The 22,872-nt window shown below is 41.8% G+C and overlaps 1 pseudogene; it reads right to left on the bottom strand.

The window, feature by feature from the left end:
- The window catches only part of LOC144773950 (solute carrier organic anion transporter family member 2B1-like), an 846,173-nt pseudogene that overhangs the window by 156,719 nt on the left and 666,582 nt on the right, over window positions 1-22,872 (bottom strand).

Below are 22,872 nucleotides of genomic sequence, written 5' to 3'. Positions count from 1 at the left end.
TGTTGATTAGATGCCATGGCATGTAGCCTGAACGCAGATTTTGTAACGTCCAGCCTAACTGTACAATAGAACGCAATTGGGACTGGCCATGTTGTAACATTAGCAAGTCCTGCTCTATTATATCAATAGCAGGTGATACAATGCTGTCCAGTGAGTAAATTCTGGAGGACAGAGTCGTTAACCCATTGTCCACTACAGACAGTGATTTTTCGAAATTAATACGATCAATTTCTCGTATTTTTTCAGCAGTTTCAATTTGCATTACTTTCCAAGCTTCGTTGTAAGCAGTGTATATACCTGCGTATATGAAACATTTTTGACGCTGTTTGCGAGGTCCCATTATGAAATCTCGCAAGTCAGCACCTTCTTTAAGTAAAGTCAAGCGTTGCTTAATTTCAGGCAGTGAGGATTTCTGTAGCCACTCAAGGCATAATTTTCCTACACTGTATGTTGTAACTATCCCTGGATGTTGTCTCTGGGAATATCTTGGGTCTGGCCTGGTCTGTTTGAACCCCTGTGTTTTGTTCAGGAATCTATCTTGACAGTTATTTGTGTCTGTGGGCCAGATCAACCATTTTTTCTAATCAGGATTTGTTCTGTTTTGGTGTAAAATATGGGATACGTCTATCTCCACATCTGTAGTGCTATAACTATCAGGTATGGGCTTTGGAATAGACGGTTTGTTTAAGTCTTTTATCTTGGCTAGGCCGAGACAGGTTGTTTGTTGAATGGTGTCATTCAGGAATATTATCTGTTCTGGGATCATGCAGGCTCTGAATAATGATTCTAAACCTTGTACCTGCCAGTATTTTGTACCCCAGATGGTTTTTGTTTCAATATTGTTTTTCCAAAATTCAAAACCAAATGTAGACATTTTTTCATAAAATTTTTCAGAGTAAATGAATTTAGTATTTGTTAACATGTTTTTCATTCCTGTCTTATTTAACATTTTGAATTAAAACGTTTCTGAATCAGTGTTGTTAAACCCTGAGAAGTATGGGAATTTCTCATAAAATGTTTTCGAACTGCCTTTTGGCGGTGTTGGACAATGTTCCCATTGGTTATAAGTAAAAACATTTCTAGGATTAGCAGATTTATGCAGATAGTGACGACCCTAATGATTATAGCAATACATTTCTTCATAATTTGATGAACCCTGCAAATAATCATGTTCGTTGAATTTTGCTGACATTTCTAAATCTGACATCATATTATTAATATTTTCAAAGTCCCAATCATCAGAGAAAGTACTTGGTTTTACAAAGTCACTTAGTGAAACCTTGAACTGGTGTGGATATTTCAAGAGCTCAATCGGGCCATAGATTTCGTAATCCGTTTTGTCCCATGCTACACCCCCAGGTATTGGAATGGCTGTGATGTTCACTGATGACAGTTCTCTTTTCTCGATGTGAGATGATCTGTGTGGCTTTAGGACCAAGTTGATGTTCTGACTTGCTGTGTCCATTGTACTATATTTTCCATCAATAAATCTACCCAAACATAAAATCATGACGAGCCAAAGTAGGAGGAAAAGTACACCTAACACAATCCATAATTCAATCCATGGTGAAATCAGATATGTTTCTTTGAGTTGATGAAAGAGTTCAGTCATTTTTTCTTTGAAAGTTTTTGTTGCTGGCGTTTCTTCATGTTCACTTGGATCATCTGAAAAGTCATCAAAATTGATAAAGTAGCCAGATGCAGTTCTGTCAATTGTTGGAATTGCTTCCGGATTTTCTTTAGTCTTTGAATCTTCTTTTGTCACATTAATATAGTCTGAAGCGACATGATTGTAGACAGGTGTTTCTTGACGAACTGTTGCAATTTGAGTTTCAAGAGGCACAAGCTCCATGGCTTTGTTGCATAGTCCTTTTTTATTTACTGCAGGTTTATCAAAGGTGATTAGTCTCTCAGTTTGAACCTCTTGGATTGTAGCAAGGTTTGGTCTTCTGCTACTTCTTGGGAGTCCACTGGGCCTACTACTTATTATTGGCCACATGATTGTGGTTTTACCAGGTCGATTGATACAACTCTGTTCTCCTTTTTACCAGCAAGGGGCGGTAGTACTACTGATCTTGTTCCGCTGGCAGCTAAGACAGGTACTGCTTTTCTGAAAGAAGGCCCAAATTCCTTCTTCACCACGATCTTTTCTCTGACTAGATCCCCAATCTTTGGAATCCAGACAGGTCTTGCTGGGACAGGTGGTTTTTCTTCAGTGGCTGTTGGCTTTAACTTTGTGTTACTTAGACTTCTTCTTGTTTCATTTAAGTCCTGTAAAACAGCCAAACGATCTTTGATATCAAAGGATTTTTCTTTCACCACTGAAGTCTGACAATCTAAATCCTGGATTATCATTCTAGTACCAAACAATAGTTCGTATGGAGTGATACCTCTTAGAGAATTTCTTGGCAGATTGTTAAGAATACGTTGGACACTTGTTAGATGTTTGACCCACCCATCCGCCGAACCTAATACCCTCGCTGTTATAGATTGCTTTATGTCACGGTTTTTTCTCACCACTACCGCATTTCCCTCAGGATGGAATGGACTAGAGTACCGCAATGCAATGCCCCTGCTGGCCATGGCCTCCTTGTAAGCCCGAGAGCTAAACACAAGACCCTGGTCAGAATGTAGCATGCCAATTGCGTATGTGCCGATAAAGACTCGCAAATCTTTTATAACAGTTCTGGCGTCAGCTGATCGCTGGGGCCACATCTAAATGAATCTCGTCTTAATAATTATGGGATCGCATTTCTCCGACTGGATTTCTGCGTATAGATAGTCTAATGCTTTCTAATAAAGGTGTCCTGGCAATTGTCTGGTCCGGTTCACAACTGCGATTTCTATTGCAGTTCTGACAATCCATTGCAAAGTTATAAATTTGCACGCTCATCCCCGGCCACCAGTATTCTGATTGTAAATCTATTAGAGATTTCAAGATCTCTTGGTGCCTCAGACCCATTCCCATGTGTGCTTCTTGAATCAAGTAAGCTCTCCGGTTCGTGTTTGGAATTACTCTATCCCCCACTCCAGGGATTTGAGCAAAAGGAACGGAGTTTGCATCAATTATGTATTTATTTCCGAGTGGATAATTTAGAGGTAACGCCGCATAGTTGCCTTTCATTGAGACTTTTACTGCTAGTAGCGTTTCACCGTGTATTTGTTTTTTTGTACGCTTTTTTGTAGCTACGGAAGCCGGTTAAACAGCTGCGGCCATGGCTCTGTTAGCCAATTAATTCCCCGCAACTTGAACGCCATCACGTTGATGACTCAGTGTATGTATCACGTGAGTCTTTTGTAGTTCTTTCTGTAAAAGAACTACTTGTTGCCAAAGTTTTTTATGCTTTATTGTGGCACCAGTCTCATCTTTGTAACCGTTTTTGATCCATGTCTGCATGTCATTATTGTAAGACTGGACGCACTAATGCGAATTGCACACTATTAGTGTGGGGAACTCGCGATCGGCATTTTCAAGCGCCATCTTCAAAGATCTTATTTCAGCTCGCTGAGCTGTACAGTTTCTGAGTGATTCAGTTTTAGTGACCATTGGTCTGAATTTACCTAAGCGCCAGCGACCTTTTACTATCGCGCACTCTGCATTGTAAATTTGTTTTTCCACAACGTAGTGTTGTGCAAATCTGTCCGTGTAGATTACAGAGGTGTACTGTTTTAGAGGCAGAATTTCGATTGGCAGAGGGTATTCATGTTCGTATTCCAGATTTTCTAGTTTTTTCATTTTCGGATAAAAAGCTTGTTTCATGGCTTCTGCAGCAAGAGAATTTTCCCATTGTATCCATTTTGGATCTAATGCCACAGCATTCGGAATGCGTAGTCTTGTTACTGCCTCAAGGGCTGATATTGCTGTTAAAACAGATATGCTCTTGCCTTGGGCTAGGGCTCTTTCTTTTGCTACAGCAGTTTGAACCGCAGTAAGAATTTTTTAGTAGAACTGAATTTCATTTCAGCTTGTGTGTACAAGTGTGATTTATAAGCTATCGGTACCGTTTCTCCCTCATTAGAGGTCAGGTATGTGAATCCGCATCTTCCTGGGATGACTCGGATTACAAGGTTGCGTTCGTTTGCGCGTGTTTGCAGTTTTGTTTTAGTTAACATGTCTGTTTGTAATGATCTTAACATTTCTGTGTGTTTCTGAGTTCAATTGATTGGTTTGAAATCAGGTTTTATTAATTCGTATAGAGGTTTAACCCTCTCTGCGTAATTTAGAATGTATGTGCTTCCGAAATTCAGGAAACCTAGTATTGATTGTAAGTTCTTCAGAGTTTTTGGTGTTTGGAGGACTGCACACTTCTCTAAGAAGTTGTCTGCTAGGCTTTTGCCTTCACTTGATAATTCATATCCTAAAAAAAGGACAGTTAGGTGGGCAATTCGTGACTTTTTAAAGTTGAATTTGTACCCTTCAGTTGCGAACCCAAGTATGATGGTGTTCACTCTTTTCAAGTGTGTCTCCAGGTCATCGTCTGTAAGATAGATGTCATCGACATAAGATAATGCCTCATCATCATACATTTGTAGTAACTCTGTTACCCTTGCTGAGAATAATCCTGGGCTATTCTTGAATCCCTGTGGGAGACGAAAAAATTGTTCATGGGCCCCCATACAGGAGAAAGCGGTCAAATACCTGCTTTCTGGTGCTATATTTTGACAGAAGAAACCATTTGAGATATCTAATGTCGCTTTATATTTTTTGCGCACGATGTTATTCATTAGTGCTGCACTGTGTGAGTTTTGTACTGCAAATGTTTTGCAGCAAGAGTTTAGGTGTCTGTAGTCCAAAACTAGACAATATGAATCGTCTGGCTTGGAGACAGGAAACAAAGGATTGTTCATTTGTGAGGTGCATGTTTCAATTACCCCCTGATATTTAAGTTGATCTAATATCTCCCTGACTTGTTTTTTAGCTTCTTGCTTAGCAGGATACTGCCTTTGGGCAGTAGGTTGATTTATTAACTGAATTTTAAGGTGAGGAGAATCCTCATCCCATCCTACATGATTTTTATATAATGCAGGGGCTTGGGCCACTGCCCATTTTCTAGCAAATGTGTATTTTTTATGAATTGAAATGTGATTTGAGAAGGCAGGCATAATCATTTCTTTGCCATGTGGGCACTCCCTGACAAACTCTGGTGGCCAGTCTTTCTCAGCTAGCAGGATATCATAGCCTTTAGATAAGTTATCCCAAAAGAGACCTCTTATTTTCCTAGTTTTGTCCCCCTCTATACACAATGTTATTTCATATAATTTATGGGGTTTGCTAACTCTGGTGTCTGCAGTTTCCACTTGAATGTATTCATTCGTGTCCACTGTCTCCAGAAGATTCATCAGGATCTTGCGAGCTATGGTTACTTCTGCTGCGCTGTCTAGCATTGTCTGGACCCACTCTCCGTTTTTCAGTTGTGTCCTCAAAATCCTCGGCATGTTTTATTTTAATACTAGCTACCTTCTTTTTTGGAAATAGTAATTTTTTACTTTGATGAGCAGGTTCCTTGTCTTTGGACTTGACATGCTCTTCTTTGTTTTCTGACCGTCCTCTTCTTTCCGATTTCTGTGAGGAAGTCTGAAAAGATCGAGAGGGACGTGTATCAATATCTTGATATCTGTCAGGTTTTCTCAATTTATCCCTATCTCTAAGGTTGTATCTTTTCTCAGAGGGCTCCCTTTGGGGAGACTTGCTTCCTCGTTCTGGAGATCTATCTCTCCGTTGAGGAGACCTTCCTCTGGACTGAAACTGTTTTTCTCTGGTAGTGGTTTGTTTATTACCCTCCCACCTCTTGTTTGGAGTGTTCAGAATTTTTTTAATAAACGTTTTTTCAGGATTTTCAGTTAGTTGTGGTTTTAGTGGTTTCCCACCCAAACTATCTCTACCTAGTTCTTCATAGGATTTTTCTATGATTCTGGCAAGTTCAAAAGGTTGTTCTGCTATATCTGTTTCTTTCAATTTCTGGCGGATCGCCACAGAAGCTGCTTCTCCTTTTATGTTGGCTAATAATATAGCAGAGACCTGCTTGAAGTCTTTGAGTAATTTCATACCTAGAGTTAAAGCAGGTTCTGGACCGTATTCATTTTGAATCTGTCTTAGTACGTCTGGTATAACCGCCATGGACGGAACACCATGTGTTTTTGTGTATATTGAAGCAAAGGCTGTGCCCCAAGTGTCACAGTCCTCCACATGTGGTGCGATCCCCATTGGAAGACAGATAGTCAGAATTCTGTGTTTCTCATTAGGAGTAGTATCACTGCCTCTATTTGAGTGATTTTTTGAGCTAACCAGAATGGAATTTGTTCCCGTTTTGCGGGTATTTTGACAATGACTGATTGTATAGTCTGTGGTGTAATTTTATTTGTGTTCTCCTGGTGAGGGGTGTGCTGTGGAATTCTTATTGCTGGTTGGACTGTTCAAGTCCGCATGACATATTGGACCTATTGTCTATGTATTTTAATTAGTTGTTTTAGCTGAGCTAAAAGTTCCCGGTCTGACATGTTTTCAATGTCGGGATGTGGTGTGTAGCTGGCTAGAACCGGCCATGTGGCTCCTGGTCTACCTAGTGGACCGAGCCTGGTAATGTGATTTTGATGTTTTAGGGCGCCATTAAACTAGAGCAGGTGCTCTTGGTATGTTAGTGGAAATTCAACGTCCTCGAAAGGGGCGTATTCCGTTGGAGATTCCTCTATTTTTTAATAGTGGAAATCATGTGTTATTGGATTTGCTTCAGGAAAATGTATCCATGAATAGAATACCTCTGTCTGCCAATATTCATGGGTCTCTACCACAAATATGACTGTACCACCTCTTGATGATAGTCCATTTTCTATAAGTTTAATAGTAATTGTTTTTCTTACATTTACCGGAATGATTATAGCATTCAGGTCTTCTTCTCGGAGACTTGTGTCATCCGCTAGGAGTTGAGCTGCTATTCTAGCTCTCTCCCTTTTGTCTTCACTTTCTCCCATTCTACTGACAGAAAGTTTTTTGTTGCAGAGCAAGTTTCAAGGAAACAAAAATTAGGTGCACAATATTTTGGAACACTGTATCCTTCAACATTGACCAAAGCAAAAACTAATACATAGGAATCTCTTCCTACTAAGTTCTGGCGGATATTAACCTTTCACCCACTCCAGACGTCTATTGGAGTTTTTACGGGAAAAAGGGGTCTGTGTGAAAAGCACGACTGAGTTACTGTAGTATCTAGCGTTAGATTCTCGCCTTATCAAACGTTGGGCGCCATGTATTGTAGTTCCTATATTCCCAATATGCTCTGCGCATTGGAATAACATAAACGATAGTTTAGACGTAGGACTGAGGTCGACTAGGTCTCTACTGAATATGTTAGACTTAATTATGAATGCCAGCTAGCTCAGAGGTCACTAGAAACTTTCTCGAATGAACAGGAAGGAGTTAAGTTAGTTTTTGCTAAGAATCTGAATCAAGAATTCTCTAAGGATCTAATCAGCTCCGTACCTTGGTTAGAGAATGAAGAAGGTCTTGTATCTCTTTCTCAGGACTCGATCTCCTAGCAACCCGCAAGGGTGACTGGAAACACTGGAGCTGGATTTCTCAGGCAGGAGAAAAGACAGTGTCTCTCTCAGTGCGTCAATGGGAGGGTCGGCTTACTTCAGCACTCGTTACAGCTGGGATTCGGGTAAGTAGATAGCCGATCTGCTCCAAACCACTGTGTGTTTGCTTAAGGCAGATGCTGGTATAGTTATACCTGGAAGGTGCTGAGTTTGACCTAAGGTTGGACATAAGACGTCACTAAGAACTTACAGTTCTTTCTGGACTCCAGGAGTTCTTGTACAAATCAAAACGAAAGCAGGGGGAATTCCCGGGCTGCTGGAGGCTTGGTTTGTTTAAAGAACGTGCTGTACTTTCTAGGAGTCTATGGGAGTAGCCTTGCCGTATTTGGACTGCATTGGCTGTGACTAAATATGGATATGATTCTTATGCCTTTATAAGGATATGATTTGTTATAACCACATAAGGGCATGAATCTGGAATATTTAAATAGTGTCCTAGATACGTTTACAACAAAACGAGTATGTGAGTATTGTACACTGACCCATCATTTGTGAAGTATTACTAATCCGTTGTATCACAAAATCTATTTTAACAGTTCACAAAACATTATTATTAATGAAACATTACAACTTATGGGGCAGGTGGCATTTTGTACCCCCTCATCTCCCCAGTGAATTGCTGCCAACATGCAGAGTTATAGACCAGTATTGGACAGCCGCCCACCATTTCTGCGTTTGCATTTCTGGATGTCAACATCGTATTTTTTGTCTTTTGTAAACAATGCCCGGCCCATAGAGGGGTAGAGGCTTTTTTGTTTTTTTATGTTGACATTTGAGGAGGCATAAGGCACAGGTTGTAGTGGTGCCCTGGACTACTTTCCATTCCTATGGGGCTGCCCGTCACAATTCTGATAACCTCCCCTTTTTGTTATCAGGATGTCTGTAATGGACCAATAGTTTGTGACCACAACTGTAGACACAAAAGATTGATACACTGCATGCCAATTTGCTTGAAGGAGGTGGATGCCCCTTCCCCGCCCCACCTAATTGCGATTCAAAGCGACACAGGGTAGTTCTCTAGCACCTCTGTAAGAGTGAATTCTGCACATCGCACAATACCTTTACACATCTGTCCCTATGACATATGGCAGCAGTTTACCTATGATTTTGATCCTGAAAGTTCTTGGATCCCAGGTTCTAGAAAGATCTGTGAGTGATACACAGGGCCTTAAAGTGAATTCGATACATTTCTTTCACATGTAATGCCATACACCATACTTGTCCCCTCCTTTCTAGGAGAAATATTGAGCTCCAAGGAGAATAATCTCTGTCTTGTTTCTAGACATCAAGTAACATTAATACAGATATTATGTTACCAAAATAAAGTGAAAGACTGTGGAATGAGTGTGGCCTTCAAATGTCATCTAGTAGAAAAAATAAGAACTAAAATTTTTCATATTGATAGCAGTTTAGAGGTATCATTGTCTAAAATAATGCATCTTTAGTGGCGTGCAGTAAGCCAGGCTGAAAGAGTAATTTGTCTTAAACGAGACAAAGAATAGTATGTTCAAAGTTTAAATCTTTTTTAAAGTTCTTGACGCATTATAGAATCTTTACACTATATTGGCCACCAAATTGGTACTGCAGGGTCTATACAATTTTGATGTAGGGGCGTAATGTATGCAATTAAATAAGACAGACACGTTAAACTGTCCTGAACCTAAGATGGAGTTTCATTGTGTTCTTTAGGTTTTGGAAATGGATCTTTTATCCGAGCGCCTGTTCCTAAAATGGCAATTTACATAAAGGGAGCGGAGGCTGAAGGTCCAATCAATCTTGGCCGAGGCTTTTCTCATCGAACTTGTAGAAACTGAAGAGTTTTCTACTTTAAAAGGAGAATGATACACAAGCACTGCTTAGTACCTTAGGATGAGGATGAAAGATGGTGCTTGTGTAAGGCTTGCAGTAAATGCACCGATGCAGGACAAAACCACAAAAGGTACAAGCAGATAGGAGCAGCCACTGCCGCATGACCCTGGTTAAGCAGATCCTTCTCTTCCAGAGCCGGGGATGCAGCTACATTGAGTATAATTCTGTAATAAGAAAAAATATGTCAGATGTTAGCATGGTATATGTTGGTAAGGAAGCATTTTTACTGAATTAGGTGTATTAAAATGAATATAAAAACATTTGACTTTTTTATTTTTAGAACTTGAGAACTGGCAGAGAAAAAAGCAAAAACAATGTATTCCAATTCTAAAAGGGAGTCAGAGACGGAATAGGGACCAGAGTAAATATAATTCTGTCCCACTTCTTTCAGTACCATAGAGAAACAGATAGATAACTGCAAGGCTACTTGCAAGAAGCAAAATACTGTGTACCAATGAAGGAGTCTCAGGTAGGGTGATGGTGTCATGCATGCTTGTAGGTACTAGTTATGTTCTACATAAAAAACACCTTCAGCTAATGCAGCAAAGGAAAATGAATGGCATATTTTTATCATATAATAAACTCATTTAAAGTATGTCTGATGGGACCAAGTGTAGAGGTGGATTAAAAGTAGACTTATTCCTCCTCCCTGTATCGGTTTCTCTTACAAGGTCATTAGTTTCTGTATTGTCTGAAAAGAAGAAGGCCAATCGAATTTTTCTGAAGAACTGGGATAGTTCAATCCGTGTGATGAAATTGTCACCCAAGTGGTTGGAGACAAAGCCGAGTCCCTTATTGAGGACATCATATTCTAACGAAGTCAGAACCTTGGGACTAAGATTGACGACTAGATCAAATTGGTACTTGTTGGTGGGGAGGGATCTCTCGTCCTGCTCTGTTTCAGGCGTTTTTTGATTGCCGGATCCCACTGCACTTGTAGGTTCCCTTGTGTCGATGTGTTTCCTCTTCTTCTCTGTCCCCTTCGGCCTGGCCCTGTTCTAAAAAAGGAGGGTAATTTGGGACTCCAAGTTGGGTTGGATGGAAGGATTGTGTAGGGTATTCCCAAGGTTGGGTTTGCCACCAGGGTCCTGGGGAAGGTTGTTGGGGAGGTTTGGTTGTCTGTTCCTCATCTGACGGGAGTTATTGGACCCACTTGATTCTGAGACTTCCAAATTGCACCACTCTTCTGAATTGGAGGTCAATTTTACTGTCCCGTTTCCAGCCTCTTGCACCTCTCCTGTTGGTCCTCTTGGAGGAAAGTGATCCATATGTATCCAATAAGCACGGGTCTGCTTTCTCATCATGAACCTTTCCATGTCCTTCTTCAGTTTGTTGATCTTGTATTTTAGAATGCCTTCCCTTGTCTCATTAGTGGTTTTGTTGACCTCTTTTAGCTTCTTCTTGAAAGTGGTCAGCTGGACAGTGACTTTGATCTGAGACCCAGTTGTTGGATCTCAATGAAGAGTTGGTCTGCTATTTCTTTGGATGTGTTGATCAGTAGGACCAGCCAGTCCTGTGTCCATCTCCATGAGATCAGGGACCAGTTCTTCTTAAAGATCTTATTGTCTAAGAACAGTCAAGCGTTAGTGATGACAAATCCCTACAGGGCTATGTTCCCTCATAAGTATTCTGCAAGAATAGCCACATGCATAGCAGTCTGTAGTTGCTGTCTTTTAAAGTTGGACAATCTAGTCCATTCCTCTGCCTGATTGGATGATGCAATTAGGGAGGTCTTAAAAATGTTGGGGTTCTGAACAGGATAGACTGAACAATATCATCATCAAAAAACAAGCCTGTGTTTTCTGCCATACTGATTTTGTGGGGATTGTTACTGATGTGCTTTTCCTGGTATGGAAAGGTAGGTGTGGGTTAATAAAGTGAAGTGTTGGAGGGCCCAAAATGGGGACCCACAGTCCACCGAATGTACTATATATTGATACACACAAGGAATCCTGGGGAGATGCCCTGTAGGTGAGGCTGTACTACTCCCTGACTGAATATGAACTCACTAGAAGTACATCTCAAAAGGGTGAAAAAGGGGAAGAAAGAAAAATACCCCGGATGTGATGTAGTTAAGGTACCAGGCACAGAATATGCCCTGTTCATGGGAGTAGACCTCTTTTAGTACAAGAACCCTCACTCACCCAAAAATAACCTCAATAAGTATGGCATGCCATTACTGTAACATAATCAAGAAACAAAGGCAGCCATGTTCTGTTAAGGGAAGTGGAAGCAATAACCTGTCATTGCTAAACAATGCGACAGGCAAGGCATCTGTGTATTCATACATGGCATGTTAACATAAACAAGGCACTCGTTCCAAGTACTTACCAATAATGGCAAAAAAAATGTGCGACCCCTCAGGAGTGGTATACTGAAAAGAACGGGGCACACGCTAATAAAACCGAGAAGGGTGCATGCGGAAATAGCAATTTTGGCTATAAAGGCAGTCAGGTCTGTAGCAGATCCTAAGAGGATCGGGGGTCTCTCGCTATGCGAGTCGTATGGGCAAGCAAGGGAAGAACGCAAGGTCTAAATAGACTGCACTTCCCAGATTACCTGCATGGCGGTCCATGTATTTCGGTATGTGGAACTCCTGGTGAGAGAAGGAGAAAACCGCCCGAACTGCATAAATTGGGAAAAACGCACCTGACGAGACGGTTGGGGACACATCTCTAAGGACCATGATAAATGTAGTTCCCTGGTCCAGGGGCATGTGCAATGAGAATCTCAGGCTTCTGGATTGTCAGAGGTGGGGGGGAGACATAGACCGTACTGAAGGTGGTGTCGAGGAGGAAGGAAAATATGTTAACAGATGAATGGGAGATGTAGAGGCCCTGGAAGGAGATGTGTATGAAATTAGAGGTTCAGAAATGGAATGGACGCATTTGTAATGATTTGGGATAACAAACTAGCTATTACAGTGAGTATACATGTGGAAGGTGCTCTGATGTAAGCCAGACAATAGTGTCTAGTGAGTGTGGTGCTATTTTACTTGCAACGCATTAAGGTTCAATGCTCCACTATTCTCTGTCTCACCTTGCGTGTGGTCATTTCCACATAGATGCAACTGCAAGGGCAACGTAGTATCTAGATGACCCCCTCTGTGTTGCAATTAGTAAAAGTGCGTAACTCCCAGGGGTTGGACCAGCCCAGGTCGATGTAGGACATAGGGATATTATATGGACTGACAACGCACAGCCCATAGGTATAGTGTCCGTTGATAGGCACAATTGACCATAGGGAGTTCTGGCGAGCTTCCCTCAGTGTATGGGGAGGTGCTTTATGGTGTGTATGTATCAGGATATCCCCAATATTCTTGCTGCATTCAAGGGCAAAAACAGGTCTGGGCCACTGGTTTTCCACTGTGTTAAGAATGGACCAGTTCTTGTTTATTGATCTCTTAATAATGTTGGTCAGGTGACTGTAGTTGCTGACACAGACCATGAGGTCCATGAGGCTTTTGGTGTATGTTTCAAGGAGGGGTTTTCGGTAGTTGTTCCTGGTCCTTTTTGATGTTTTCTATATGAGTTTTGGTAGGGTAAGATCGTTCTGACAGATGGATGCTAACTGTAATGGCATGCTCTCTGTACTTTGTGACTTGGTGCTGTTTCTGTGTATCCTGAGTTATTGTCCCACCGGAAGATTGTTTCTGAGAGCATGTGGGTGAAAACTAGTGTAGTTTAGTAAGGAGTTGCAAGCCATAGTTTTCCTATATAGCTGTAAGCATATACCACCGTCCTAAAGATATAGTCATAGGTCAAGAAAGTGGAGGTCCTGCTGAATTCATACGTGAATCTCAAATGGGGATTCCTTGACTTAAGCCTGGTGGCATAGTTTTCTGCTAAGTTGGCCGAGCCTTCCCATACCACCAGTATGTCATCAATATAGCACCTCCTGATTTTGAGTTTGGCAGAATACGGGTTGTCTGGCGGGTAGATATATTTGAACTAGAAACTGTGCATGTAGAGATTAGCCATGCTTGAGGCAAAGGTACTGCCCATTAAAGTCCTTGTGTCATGCCAGTATAGTTGTTCGTGTAACTTGACGAAATTCTTTCATTGCAACAGTGGCACAGTCCATCAAAAAGAGGGGAGGACATTCAGTATGTGTTTGGTACCTTGTAGATACGATGGCATTTCTTCCATGATAGGGAATAGAAACCAGTCCACGAATCGGGAAAGTGGTTCAAGCAATGATCCAATACCGGAGACAATGGGTCTTCCTGGTGGAGGTCTGGTGGGTTTGTGTATTTTTGGTCAGATGTAAATGTACAGTGTTTTAGGCTATTTTGTACCAGAAACACTGATTCACCTTTGGTGATCCAGCCCACATATTTCCCCTTCTCTACTATTGTTTTTATGGTAGCCAGTAATCTAGGATCTGGGTCCATCCATGAGCGTTGGTAGTAACTATCATCAACGAGTTGTCAATGGCACTCATTTTGATAGCTCTGTTGGTCCAAAAGGAAACTATTTGTTAATAAAAAACAAAGAAACTACAGATCACTCTCTAAAATAGATATGGGACATATTTATGAGAAAACAACACTGTGCGGCAAGTCACCTTGTTGCACTGTGCTGTGTTAAAGGCAAAGCGCAGGAATGTGATGTATTTATTACAATACTGTGCATTCATGTCCTTTCCCCTCCGCGGGGTTGCACAATAAGCTGCCTAGCGCCAACGCAGGCACAGTTGCACTACTTTGCAAGGGTGCCTGTGTTGCATGCAGGATTGTTTTTGTACAGGAAAGAGCACCTTCCTGCACACACAAAAATCCAGAGGCATGTTCCTCTTTCCACGTGTGTTGCAGAATGGTGCACTCATAGAAAGAGGAAGCAACATGGAGAAATTAAGATTTATCTGCTCATTGCGCTTTCCTTGGGAAGGAGTAGCATGTTGTCACATTCCCAGGTCTACCAGTAATGGTAAATCTGGGAATGCATCAAAAATCAATAGGAGTTGCGTGTAACACCCATGCATGTCCATGGAACTCCTCCCTAGGGAAGAGTAACGCAACACAGCAATTTGCGCTGTGGTCCGTTACTCCTGATTTATCAAGCCACTTAGGGCCACGCAAAGTGGCTTTGTGTAGCTTAATAAATTGTATTTAAGGCTTTGCGTCACGCATGCACCACATTGTGTGGTGCAAACGCAATGCAAACACTTGATAAAAATGCCCTACAAGGTTTAACCATACATCGATCTCGATACATCAAGCGTGTGCAATTCTTAAATACGAAGGGAAAACATGGTTACTTGAAAATATGATGAAACTTTAAATTGGCACCTAATTCAGATTTGGATGATCTCATACTTATGCTTATGTGCAGGACGGCCAAAAGAACCTGTGGAATCTCCATCATCTGGAGGTATTGAACCAGTGTCTCATCTGTACCAAAAAATGAGTGTTGCTCAAAGTTTTTATAAGGAGACTGTGGTCTCCTTCCACTATGGTGTAGCCAACCTTCCTTAATGACACCATTGCCCCCTCTATCATTTGCCACTGCTTGGCTCTATACCTTCTCTCTAGTATATGTCCTCAGTCGACATTACCCTTTTCTCTCTTTTCTTTGTTACCTCTTTTTCTATGCTTTGCTCTATTGCCTCTAACCTGACTCTTTTCTTTCTCACATCTTCACTTTTCTGCTGTTATTCCATTTGTTCACTTTTCACCATCCCCGTGTTCTCTCCTCTGTCTCGCATTGTCTCTTCCATCACATCTGGCCTGCTTTAAGTTGTGTCAACAGAAGTGTCTGCAAACCAATTTTGTGGCCCAATGGAAGAGACAGCTCTGTGACAGAACTCCTGCTGACCTGTGCTAAACACTATCCTAACCTCCACCTGCTAATAAAAGCGTATAACCACAGACAGCTCTGCCAACGACCCCTAATACAGACTAAAATCAGTTGTTAGCCTAAACAGTTCTGCTAACCAGTGCTTAATTTCTGCCAGTGGTTACCTGTGCTTCAATTAATCCATCAATCAGTCATTAAAACCTGCAACTCACCCGTGAGGGTCTCAAGGCGCTGGGGGGTGCAGCTCCGGTTTAGTTTAGGGGCCAAGTCTTGAGGTCCTTACTGAAGGTGTGTAGGGTGGGGGACTGTCTGATGTTGCCAAGGAGCTCTTCCAGGCCTTGGCTGAGATGTAGGAGAAGGCTCTGCCACCTGCTCTGTTTCTACGGATGTGTGGGGTTTCTGCCAGGGCGAGGTCAGCGGAGCAGAGATTCCTTTTGGGTATGTGGAAGGAGACTCTCTCATTGAGGTATTTGGGTCCGATGCTGTGGAGGGATTTGCAGGTGTGGGTGAGAAGTTTGAAGGTTACTCTCTACTCGACGGGGAGCCAATAGAGGTCGTAGGTGTTGAGTCATTTGTTTGTGCCGTGGGGTTCTGAGGACGAGTCTGGCCGCGGTGTCTTGGATGGTTTAGAGCTTGTGCTGGAGATTTCGCTTGATTCCGGCGTAAAGTGCATTGCCGTAGTCCAGTCTGCTTGTTATGAATGCGTGGGTGATAGTTTTTTTGCATTGGGGAGGGATCCATTTGAAAGTCTTGCAGAGGATGCAGAGGCAGATGAAGCTGGTGGAGGCGACAGAGTTGATCTTGCGGGTCATGGTGAGGGAGGAATCGAGGATGATGCAGAGGTTTTGTGCATGGCTTGATGGGGTGGGTGGGCTCCTAAGGGTGGAGGGCCACCAGGTGTTTCCCCAAGCGGTGGTGGAGGGTCTGAGGACGAGGACCTCTCTCTTTTATGAGTTTAGCTTCAGGCAGCTGTTGTTCATCCAGGCTGCGAAGTCCCTTCATCCCTTCCTTGGAAGCAGAGTCTAGTGTCTCTGGGGTTCTTCGCGAGGGAGAGGATGAAGTGGGTGTCGTCGGCGTAAGACACAATGCTGAGCCTAGGCTGTCTGACGATGGTGGCAAGGGGGCCAGGCAGATGTTGAAGAATGTGGGGCTGAGTGAGGATCCGTGGGGTACTCCGCTGTTGGTTTCTGTGGGATCGGAGCAGAAGGATGGGAGTCTGACTCTCTGGGTTCTGCTGGAGAGAAAGGATCGGATCCATTTGAGGGCGGGTCCCCGTATGTGGAGGGGTTTGATCTCTGCCTGCTTCCAGTCATCGGGGAAGATGCCGGATTCGAGGAAGGTGTTGATGGTCCAGCCTAGTTTGGGTGGGCTGCAGAGTGGGTGTTCATGGTCATGGTGGTATCTTCCGTGGTGGCAGGGTCCAGGTGGTGATTGTCATTTGGTTGACACTGTTACCTATTTATTAATACCTGCACTTAGATAGTCGAACACATAGTGGTGACGTCTGATTTTTTTTTTAAATGAGCACATTAACAGAGTTCTTAACAACTTCATTTAGTTAAAAAAATAATATCTGTGTACCCTGATCATTTATGCAGCTGTGGGTGACCTGGAATAGTCCCAACCGTCACATGTGTGCACTGGTATAGGCATTTGGCAGCACTGGCCAGGGTAGTGGGTGGTGCAAGCTGCAGTAGCCTCATGAAAAAGACCTTGGGCCCTAGCACTTTATTAAGAACAGCTGTTAAAATACCCTAACATTAGATGAGTCTTCTAGTGATGGAATGCTTCCCCCTTCACAGATTAGTACAACCACGCTGGCATGACCTACATGTGTTAATGGTGTGTGCCCTCTTCCATGGCTCTGCCAGAGCATTCTACCCTGATGAAATCTGGCAATGAGGAAGTGTGACCCCCTTCACAACTTTTAAAAAGCTCCTGCTTCAGACTAGCTTCTGCTAACAATGGATCATGGCCCACGCAGAGCACTGTAGTACAGGAGGAGTTCCCCAGGTTGGAACGCCGCAAAGAGGCGGAAACTGAGGAGGGCTGGGAGAATCACAGCACAGCTTAGGGCAGTCAGACCCTTACCCGTGCCTGTAGCTCTGCCTGAGCCTGTATGCAGCCACTTACAGCACAGGTGGGCAGTCAGCAGAAGCAGAGGCATTGTGCCTGTGGCAGTCTGTCAGGACAGCATGTCAGCCAAGGCAGCAGTAGGGGAGCCAGGGAGAAGACCTAGGCACACTACGCTACATGCCAATGCCTAGTGCGGCAAATAACTGTGTCCTGTGCATGGCTAAGTTTGCCCCAGTCTACTTGTTCTGGAGTCTTTGCCCAGTTGTGGTGGGCTAGTAGATGACGTGAAGCCCAAGAGGCATCCGGTCCAGTGATGCAATTTGTACACTTGGGCCAAGAGGGAAAGAACAGGTTTGGACCTCAAATGCTCTCACACCAGGACTGAGGCCCATGGTCAGCTTGAAGAGCCCTGGTGAACACAAATAAGTGCATGTGGTGCCCACAAGCAAACCCCTTTTTAGGTCTAGCATCAGCACGCATGTGCTGTATGCAAGACCTGCTGTATTTACCCCACACAGATTATAACCCTGCCTTCTGCAGCCTTCTACTTTAGTTGGTTCACTCCTCCGTCGCATACATTTCCAGGCTCCCTACAGTTAGGCTCCTGATACGTCACTTCCGTTTTTTTAGTTGCGGTGCACCGGCCAACCACAGTGTCCTTGCACTGTAGTTTTGTATGTTCCTGGTGGGGACTGCTTTTTTTTTATACTTCTGCCAGGCTTTAGCTTTAACTTGCAGCTTCATTGCTAGAACCATTTATCTTCCTCATCCGGTCCGCAGCTACTCGACTGCAGCAGGATTAAAATGAAGATATTTACAAAATTGATAAAAGGTTCCTTTATTTGCAACACAGCAAAGAAGAACATGTTTCTCCAAAGATCAGAATTAAACTGAGTATAACAGTAGTTTGTAGCATTACTCCAAATGATAGAACTTAGAACATCATTGAAATTCTAACATGTCGCATGCAGGGGCATGCAACCAGATGACAGGGAAATCTTAAAGAGACAGAGCATATAACATTGAACATAGAATGAAACATATCCCCCTTATTTAATAAAAATGATAATAAAACAAAATAAACGCAAATTATATGAAATTGTCAAATCTTTTTGGAACATGTATAGTACGTCTAGAATCCTTTACTCTGCGGGCAATAGAATAATTTCTGTCAACGTGTATATCACTATCAGAGTTACTTTTTACAGGAAAATTAAAAATAGGACACTTAGCCAACCTTCTGACATTTCAAATCTTCCCATCTTGTGTCATTGCGCTATTCTTAAATACTTTTTTTAATTGTATGCCTTCACTAAATCTATTTGTACCTTTGCTTGTCAAACCTAGTTTGCGAATTTTCACCCAATCTCCTACTTGAAAAGAGTGTTGTTTTGTCCTCCATTTGCTATCTTACCAATTTTTCCTTTTTAATTGTTTAGCTTCAACTCGTTTAGCAACATAATCTATACACTCTCTGTCAAAATTAAAAAACATTTATTTCTCTCTTAACCACCACGGAAAAACCTTAGACGCAGGATTCCTCCCTTTTAAAAGTTTAAAAGGACTAACTTCAGTGGTGGTGTGAGGTGTGATGCGGTAAATCCACAAACCTTCTCTTAAGGCACTCACCCAATTCGCACCAGATTTGAGAGAATCCACTATAAAACTCTTGAGCACATGATTAAATCGTTCCACCTGACCATTTTCATGTGGTTCATAAAGTGATGTTAATCTGTGAGTGATATTACAATCCTTGAGAAACTCAGACACCTCCGAAGAGGTTAATTGAACACCATTATCTGTAACTAAAATTGATGGCCAACCTTCTCTAGCGAAAATGTCTTTGAAAAAATTAATAACAGCACTTGTGGTAGCCTTTGGAACAAATTTTACTTCAGGCCACTTGGAGTGATAGTCAATAATCATTAATGCATAGCATGAAGATTCTGGTAACATATGGAAAGCACCTGAAATATCAAACGGAATTTTTTCCCAAGGTTCAGATGGCCACTTAACAATCTTTAAAGGTGGAGTGTGTGCCTTAAGCATTTTTTCGCTCGAAACGCATTCATAACATTCTCTAACTGCTCTATCAATAAACTTGTCAATACCCGGCCACCAAAAATATGTTTTAATCCCTCTATATGTGAGAGAACACCGCCTAACCCATACAAAATGGCATTGACAGTAATAATACATTACTTGTTGATGCGGAAAGGCTCAAGTGTGGGGGCATTGATGATGTCATTTTTAATCGCTTCAAAAGAACTTTGTTGAACCTCAGACCATTCGTATTTAACTCCTTGTCTTAAAAGTTATCTCAAAGGTTCCATTTTAGTGTCAACATTTTTTACAAATTTGCTGTAATACTCACACATACCAGCAAATGAAAGAAGTTGATCTTTGTTATCTGGTGAAGGGGCCTTAATAATCGCTTCCACATTTGATTTCTTTGGGATGACACCATTTCCTGATAAGGTATGACCCAAATACTCAACCGATTTTTGAAACAATTTGCACTTGTGTGATTTGAGAGTAAAACCATTTTGCTCTAACCTCTTACAAACTTCTTGTAAATGCTTCTCATGTTCAACTGTATTCTTAGAAAAAAATAATATGTCATCTTGAAAGCCATTCACGAAGTTATCAACATCTCTGAATAAGTGAAACATGACTCTTTGATAGACTGACGCGGCAGATGCCTGTCCAAATGGCAGGCGAGAGTATTGAAATAAACCTTGTGGCGTGATGAATCTTCAATGAGTTATGTTTGGTGGTAAGCTGATCTGAGATCAAATGTGGAAAATATTTGTGCACCATCTAAAAAAGAGATCAACTCATTAATGTTTTGCAAAGGATGACAGTCAATAATTATGTAGGAATTTAATGCCCTCAAGTCAACACACACTCTCAATTTTTTATCCGGCTTGTGTACTAAAACTATGGGAGATACCCATTCTGAAGATTCTATAGGTTCGATAATGCCTTCCTTGGACAATTTATCTAACATAATTTTGAGTTCTTCACTGACGTTGATTGGCCTTTCTATATTTAAAGTATAATTCTACAGAAAACAAAAAACAATAATGTCAATTCTCGTACCACAAAAACTTCCAGCCACAATATCTGACTCTTGCTAACTGTCAAACGAGATAGAGTTCACTAACATATCAATGAAATATTAATGGGAAATAATGGTCCATGCTGACCCAGAATCGCCCATAAGAAATAAATCAATACCACACACTTGAAAGGCACACTTTGGAGAGTTCAATTGTACCTGTGTACCGTTATCTAAGATTGATACCACAAAACCTGTGCTAATATCATGGGAAACATCACTAGTCTTGTTTATATTTTCTTGCGATAAGGAAGAAACTGCTCCCCGCCTTTGTAATTGTGGTTGTCTATCTCTACACATGTTACTAAAATGTCCAACTCTATTACAAATGTTACACTCTCTTTTTAGTACTGGACAACCTGGAAAAGAAGCATAGTGAGATTTATTTCCACATCTATAACACATGCCATAACGATTAAACCCTTCATTTCCTGTTTGATTTGGATACTGCTTAAATCTGTTAACATTGTATTCCCCTATACTTTGTGTGGAATCTTGTTTAGGTTCAAATGTATGTCCAATTGCACAAACTTCTTCATCAGAAACTTTCTTTTCGGTAATTTTCCTAACAGTGTCCATTCACAAATCAGATTGTTCTTGAACCTTGGCTGTGGCTATAGTTTCATTTAAATTTGGATCACCCATGACCCATAGTTTGTCTTGGATTTTCTTGCATTTGACATGAACAATTATTTGGTCACGTATCATCTCATCAGTCATGGTGCCAAAATTACAATGAATTCTTAAGGATCGTAGAGCTGTTAAAAGGTCATTGAATGATTCATCATCTTTTTGCGTCCTAGTATAACATTTGAAACGATTTAGTGCTATACTGATATTGGGTTTAAATCTTTTCTCCAATCTGGCTAAAGCCTTTGTATACACATTCATAGAATCACCTCCACCATCACTTTGTGTAACAATTTGTGGAAGAGATATAAAAATAACCTGACCTTCCGAACCAAGACAATGTAATAATATACCTTTTTTTTCTTTCTGAGCCCATTCTCTCCCCATCGATGGCTTTCATGTACGTTCAGAATTCTTCTTTCCACCTCGACCACGGCATTGGTGGATCGCCTTTGACTTGTAAGGATTTTGCAGGAGGATCAAATTGCATGTTGCATAACAATATGAATATTGTGGTCTTAAAATGAAATTACTCAATTACAGCAAGATGACTGGACTTTATGGTATTTAAAATCCAGTATAAATTCAATATAGTTTCAAAATTTCAATTAAAAGTCATGTGTAGCTTTAGAATTAGTAAAAAAGAAGGGCTGGACGTAGTTTTAGAAATAGTAGCGCTATGCGAAGCTACGCAAAGTACACATCGCACTACGAGAGCTACGCGTAGCACTACGCGAACTGCGTAGTACCCTCTTCGCGCTGTGCAAGATGCCGTTTTCAATGATTGCACAGTGCGGACAAGCATCCAGTACTGTAAAATCATTGAAAACGGCATCTTGCACAGTGCGAGCTGTAGATTTCTGCAGCTCGAGTAGATTTTTACTCGAGCTGCAGCTTTCTCAACGCGGACTGGTAGTTTCTCATCACGAGCGGTCGCATGCATACGCGACCACTCACTATGAGAAATCTGACCTCCCCGCATGGAAAATCTTGCCGGGAGGTTTATTTTCCACGCTCTCGATCGGCAACTTGATGTTGCTGATCGCGAACGAGGAAAAAGTTCACCGGGATGACATTTTCTGTGACCTTGATGACTGCGAGCAAGCAAAAAATGACCGCTGCACTACGCTACGTGTGTCTGCACTGTGCCACATGCAGTTCGCGTAGTGCAAAGTAGCGCAAACTATGCGAGCGTAGCATAGTGCTTTGCCCAGTCTTAGTAAAAATTATCATTCAAAGAAAAATGACTGGTGTAAAAATTATCTGTGACTGAAGCTTGAGAAATAGTTTGATTTAGTTCCTTAGGAATGAATATATGAATGTCGTAAAATGCTGACACCAAACAACCAGCAAAATAAACACAATTACTTCGACGCTTTGATGCTTGCCAATAAAGCTATTAATCTGGCAATGTACACAATGTGCCAGCAACCATAGCGTTTGTATGTTGAAACGGTGAAATTTGCTTTGATGCTTTGATTATTTATTTGCGTGTTTTATATAAAGCGCAGCTACCCCAATGGGGTGTCCCGGCGCTCCTGCTCAGACACTGGATCTTGTCCAAGGGTGGTTAACAAAAGAGGAAAGTTTTCAACGCTTTCCGGGAAAAGTTACTCATCCAGAATCATTCGGATGGAGATAGGAAGATTGTTCCACTGTGAGGAAGCACATACCTGAAAAGTTTTCCCCCCAGATGGGGCTTTTTTAAATCTGGGGGTGGACAATAGGCATTTTGAATTGGATCGGAGATGCCTGGCATTACTATAGGGGCGGAGGCAGGAAGAG

This window comes from Lissotriton helveticus, chromosome 8 (genome assembly GCF_964261635.1).
Source record: "Lissotriton helveticus chromosome 8, aLisHel1.1, whole genome shotgun sequence".
Lineage (NCBI taxonomy): Eukaryota > Metazoa > Chordata > Amphibia > Caudata > Salamandridae > Lissotriton > Lissotriton helveticus.
Note: the sequence above shows the minus strand (reverse complement) of the source record. Positions and strands in the feature narration are given on the sequence as shown.